This window comes from Artemia sp. Qi Xiang Cuo, chromosome 16, assembly GCF_049724085.1.
Source record: "Artemia sp. Qi Xiang Cuo chromosome 16, ASM4972408v1, whole genome shotgun sequence".
NCBI classification, from domain to species: domain Eukaryota; kingdom Metazoa; phylum Arthropoda; class Branchiopoda; order Anostraca; family Artemiidae; genus Artemia; species Artemia sp. Qi Xiang Cuo.
In genome coordinates, this window is record NC_142809.1 from 21,035,134 (window position 1) to 21,041,853 (window position 6,720).

Consider the following 6,720-nt stretch of genomic DNA (forward strand, 5'->3'; position numbering starts at 1 on the left):
GGGGCTATCATTTTTAAATTATGACACCTCGTTTTTTTTATTTAAAGCAGGGATGCAAAAAAGATAATTATTTTTTTTCATTTAAAGTGGAGACAGAAGAAAATGATATTAAAGTCCCTGGGAAATCATTGAAATATTTTGATAGACCCCAGTCCTCCCATTAGGACTTGTTCATTGTTTTGGGTATTTTGCGATTTCTCATAGGCTACTGGTCTTATTTGGCTTTTGTGTGTGCTCCCTTTTAATTAGATTATTTGGATCTTATGGAATGCCATGGTGAATCTATCACTCAGTTTTTCAATAATTTGAGGTATATCTGAATAATTTCGACATTTTTGTTGTTGTCTTTGTACCCCTTTAATTATACCCTCAATTTTTTTTTCAAGGAACACTAAGCTGTTTAACGTTATTTTGCGTGGTTGTTTGAACTGTATAGTGACCTAGTTATTTATCAACTAAATTATTTTTCTAAAGAAAGCTGAGACGGTATCCTATCAAGGTGGTCTCTAGAGGGGGGGGGGGTAGGAAGGTATTATATTTAAATGATAATAGGTCGAAATTTTATTTATTGAAAGCAGGGATCCCAAAAAATTGATTTTTTTTTTAATTTAAAGCAGAGACGGCATCCTATCAAGGTGGTATCCAGAGGGGGGATGGGGGTATTGAGCTATCATATTTAAATGATAATATCTCGATTTTTTTTAAATCAGGGGTGCCAATAAGTTAATTATTTTTTTATTTAAAGCAGAGACGGTATCCTATCAAGATGGTATCAAGAAGGGGGCCATAGGGAGTTATTATATTTAAGTGATAGTGCCTTGATTTTTTTTTTATTAAATGCAGGGATGACGAAAAGTATACAAAACTAAGAAGATTTTCGTGAGTTATACTTGCTACAGCACTTGTATTGTTTTATCGTCTAAAAGGAAACGAAAATATGCGTCCAATCGGTTTTTTTTTCCTATTTATGAAACGGGTTTACTTTGAAAACATTCATTCATATGTACCAGGTAGATTCACACTAAAACGAATTGGTGTGACGAAAGCGATCTCGACTTCCCCACCTAACGTTGCGCTCGAGCAACAATGGCGCCCTTAGTCCAGTGCCCAAGTTACATTAAAAGACCAGGTCATAATAAAAGCTTTCAATTTGGGAGGTTCAAGGAGGAGTCTTTGACAGTCTAATGACCTCAGGGTACTAGATGTTGCAACGTTCTTACGTATCTACAGTAGTTTAGAAAATTCGATCACCCCGCAAATTATTACCAAAAATATGCACAAATGTAACATTTGGAATATTATAACACTTTTTTCAAAGCTTTGAAAAAAAGCAAAAAAGTCTAAATACGCCTAACTACGCTTGAAAGCTATTTTAAAAAGAAACTCTTTGAAGATTTCCATGGAAATGACCATAACAGAAGCTTTGAGTCTGGGTGGGGATCAAAGAGGAGTCTTTGAGTATTTTGACCACAGGTGACTTATTGTTGTGACTTTCTTAAATTTGATAATTCTTGTGAGTATTTGGAAATCAAAGCTTAAACTCAATAACTGATACTAAGTGTCCTAACATTTTTCTTGGATTAAAAGTGACGAACTAGGATGAACATTTCAACATCTTCCTGGAGCTACTTCAGTCTGCATATTATTTCATTTAATTACACTTAAAACGGATGAGCTTTTCATTTTTTACCTAAGAAAATAGCTGGCACTTTATTTTTCTTCATAGCGAATAAACTATTAAGTATTTTTTGTGTCATTGTAATTGAAGTGTTCTCATGTGAAGTGTTCATCATGTATTTTTCAATTTGATAAATTTACTCCTTTTAGATGCAGTTTATAATTTGACTGATATTAGGTATTTATCAGTTTATAATTTGGAATGAATCCCTAACAAAAAAAAATAATAATATCCAAAGGAGCAACCAAAAGTAATAAAAAAGCAGTAGTTCAGCCTTAACCTACATGACATATTCTATAAAGAAGCCAAAAAAAACTTTAAAATGCATTTTTTTTAAATTCTTATTAAAAGCAAGTTTTTAATACAAGACAGCTTCTTAGTAATCCAAAAGAGCAAAAAAAACAAAAAAAAATCAATATCAAAGTCGCCCATTTCAACTGTTTTAAAGGTGACAAAATAGATATAGGCAAAGGGCACTATGAAAAAATTAATCTTCTAAGTTCAAAGTTATATTCAAAGTTTTTTCCAGATAACTGACGAATTTTGTGATACGGTATTTGAAGTTTATATGCAGTTATGCTCGATGAAAAAAACTACTAATTTTGATAATTATTTATGTTAAGAATGCATAGCTAATAGATACTTCAACTGCTCGTATTATGCAAGGGTTCTGAAACGCCACAGCCATTTCGTTTCTACCAGATTTCTACTTCTCTTGATGAATAACGAAGAAGACCAGTTCCATCCAGCGACTTGTGAATTTTTGAACTCATGAATAGGCTTGAATCTTTTGTAGACTTAAGTTGTTATTTGAGAAACACTGATGAAAATATTAATGTTTGCGGTCAACATTGATCGCGCCGGCGGCGCGGCGTGGCGCGCTGTTTTGGCCCCGCCGCCGCCGGTCTTCCCTCATCGGCGCGGCGCCGGGGTATAATTATAATGATAATGATTTCCAGCGTCATTCAATTAGGGAGGGATCACTGAAAATATTTAATATAGAATCCATTAAATACCTTGGGTTGTGTTTCGGCCCGACAGTTAAAGCTACGTGCGAGCTGGTGGTATCGTCTGTATTGGAGAAACTCATGGCCTGCTAGTGAGGGTGAAAGGTATTTTTGAAAAACTAACACTGGCTAAAATTTATAATTCAATGTTTGCACCTCGTGTATTTTTCATCGTTCCATTTTTAAAGTTTTTTAGTAAAAGGGATAAAATGCGTTTCTGCGTGTACTTTTTCTGGTTTTGTAAATATTTTCTAGGAATCCAACTATGGTTGAGAAATAGGTATGTTATCGAACAGATATCACAATGACTAACCGAGTCAAACTCAAAACGAGCAAAATTAACGTGAATGGGACTGAAAACCCCCACGCCTTCTCAAGACCAGAACATAATTTGCACTTTAGTGAAAATAAAATATTTTTTAAATGTTTTCACTTTTTGACTTTAAGAAATATAAAATTATTCAGACTTTAAGGAATAAATGCCAGTATATTAATACTAAACTGACAATCCAGGGTCAGGGTCAGGTTTTTTTTTCAGTAAAGTGTAAATTATGTTCTAGTCTCGAGAAGGCCAGCCCTACTCATGTTAATTTTTACTCATTTCGAGTTTGACTTGGTTATTTATTGTAATTAATTAAAAAAAACTTTTTCCACAAAATAAGTTTTTCAAAGAAAAGTAAAGAACTCCATTAAATAAAAATGAGCAAAAATAAAATCAAATAATCTACCAAAATAATTTCTTAGACCACACTGCTTTTCCATTTACGAAAAATTATGCAAGAAAAACAGGTTTTAATTCTTATAAAGCAGTTTATAAAGCACTGCTTTATAAAAATAAAACCCGTTTTTCTTGCTTAATTTTTCGTAAATAATCTTCCAACTGTGAAACTACCACAAATCAGCATTGATAAATAAATGAAACCCAAAATGAACAGAAATTACAATAAATAACCGAGTCAAACTCAAAACGAGCAGAAATTAACACAAGTTGGGCTCTAAACCCCTATGCCTTCCCAAGGCCAGAACATAATTTGCACTTTACTGAAAAAAAATAAATGGTTTTACTTTTATAACTGTAATAAATCAAATAATATTAACATTTTGATTACTGAATATCAGTATATTTATATTAAACTGACAATGCACATTCATTTGCATTTTTTCAGTAAAGTGCAAATTATGTTCTGACCTAATTTCGACTCACTTTCCACTCACTTTCGACTATTAAAAAGGACAATCTCAATTTCCACTCAAATGAGCCCTTTTTGAAATTTCTACAACAAATTTCTATATAAACCTTATATGCCCACAGGGCATAACTTACGACCCTTGCACTAAGGGCTCTGAGGGGATTATCAACCTAAAAGACCTAATTTCCAGAAATTTCGACTGTGTTGAACCAAATGGATATCTCAAAATTTTGATCAGGTGACTTTGGGAAAAAAATGAGCGTGGGAGGGGGTTGCCCTCCATTTTTTTTGGTCACTTAAAAAGGGCACTAGAAATTTTAATTTCCAATCCAGTGAGCCCTCCCACGATATTCTAGGACCACTGGGTCGATACGATCACCCCTGGGGAAAAAGGCAAAAAAAAACAGATCTTTCTTCTGGCAAAAAATGCAAAATTCCACATTTTTGTAGATAGGATCTTGAAACCTCTACAGTAGGGTTCTATGATACGCGGAATATGAAGGTTTGATTTTCATTAAGGTTCTATAACTTTTAGAGGGTCTTTTCTCCTTTTTTCAAAAATCAGCCAAATTTTCTCAGGCGCCTAATTTTTGATGAGTAGGATTAAACTTGATGAAACTTATATATTTGAAATCAGCATTAAAATTCGATTCTTTTGATGTATCTATTTGTATCAAAATACCGTTTTCTAGAGTTTCGGTTAGAATTGAGCCAGGTCCCAATAACCGATACTATATATGTTAACAATGGGTAAAGTTCATAACTTTCAGCCCTCCTCCTGGGGGCTTCGAGGGATTAAGTCATCCTAAAAGACATAGTTATAATATTTTCGACCGTGCTGAACAAAATGGCTATCTCAAAATTTTCATCGGGTGACTTTGGGAAAAAATGAGCGTGGGAGGGGGTCTAGTTGTCCTCCATTTTTTTTGGTCACTTAAAAACGGCGCTAGAACTTTTCATTTCCGTTCCAATGAGTCCTCCCACGATATTCTAGGACCACTGGGTCGATATGATCACCCCTGGGGAAAAGAAAAAAAACAAAAAAAACAAAAAAACAAAAAAACAAATAAACACGCATCCGTGATCTTTCTTCTGGCAAAAAATGGAAAATTCCACATTTTTGTAGATAGGTGCTTGAAACCTCTACAGTAGGGTTCTCTGATACGCTGAATATGATCGTGTGACTTTGATTAAGGTTATATAACTTTTAGGGGGTCTTTCCCCCTTTTTTCGAAAATCAGCCAAATTTTCTCAGGCGCGTAACTTTTGATAGGTAAAATTAAACTTGATGAAACTTATATATTTGAAATTAGAATTAAAATCTGATTCTTTTGATGTATCTATTGGTATCAAAATTCCGTTTTTTAGAGTTTTGGCTGCCATTGAGCTGGGTCACTCCTTACTTACAGTTCGTTACCACGAACTGTTTGGTTACCGATTTTAGACTAGAAGGGCACTTCAAAATTATGGTTTCATTTTGCAACATTCGTCACAAGCCAATAGTAACGTCTCTCCTTATATTTATTACAAAACTGCTTACAACCCAACAATTGGAGGAGAAACGGGGAATAAAGTACAGAGAATTTTGATAGGAGTACATTTTCAAACCCAAATGTTCATACAAACCATGGTATTTCACAAGGATTTGTCTATGGTAGAGGTATCGAATTAAAGATGCACGCATCCCATTGGCTGCACGCAAAGGTTTTGTAGGTTGTATTAGAAAGGATTGAAAAAATCATTTCTATTGAACTACCTAATAATGCACATATTAAGCATTACTTCAGCGACAATATTTGTAGCTGAAACTAAATGGGCTATACTAATAATTCATTATGAGATTCGAAGAGGTATCGACCTGGAAACATGTTGGGAGGTATCGACCTAACTACGCTATTGTGTTGTCGGGTCACCCTTAGTATTGAAGAAGCGTCCCTTCCATGGGTGGATATATTCTGTCAGTCAATTTATGCCCTGATCTTGCTCAAAGCAAACTACGCCTTCCTCTATTCAAAAGTGGCAACATTTTCTGTTCATCCCCTGTCTGATAAGATTCCTTGCTGATTGACGAGTCAATGAATAGACTGTCTCTATTCTTCTCTTTTGAAAAGTATTATTTTCTTGTTCAATCAGCAGGTTCAGCGATACATATGCAAAAAAAAACACGTGTGCATAGGCCCTACTGGCGAAGGATAAGATTTCCGGAGTGTTTCTAAGCGTTGGTCTAGAAAGAACCCAGTGAATATCTGCATTGCGAGTAAAATGAATTTCAACCTAATGTTGCAACATTTCTGCCTGCCAAGGTTGTTGATCCTGGGAGAGAAAAATCTACTGGAAGACCCTTTTAACAAAAGAAGAAACTTCTACAGTCAATCATCTTTTTGCCTCGATAAAACGACACAGTTCATATTTTAGTATATATTGACAAGAGCTTCCTATACCCACAATCAAGGCCGTATCCAGTATTTTTGCTCGGACGAGGGGGGGGGAGGAGGGAGGGTTACAGAAAAAAAAAATCAAAACGCATCAAAAATTTGTTTACATGCATTTTCGTTTCTTTTTTTACGAGTCGGACGGAAGTTTCGGGTGGGGTGGGGATTCAAACTGGGTAACCACCCCTCCCCCCTGTTTAAGGCCCTGTCTGCGATGTATAAATACTTGTATTTGAATAAAGTATATTCAATGTAGATGCTGTGCATAAAAGGACAAAGTAACTATTTTCTTTACTGCTTATTCCCAGTTTAATATATATTAATTTTCTCTCGATTTTCGTTTTAAATGTTATGTTATTAAAGGGGGCTAAATTTCTTTGGTGCTGTTTTATAAAATCAGCATGAGAGGCATT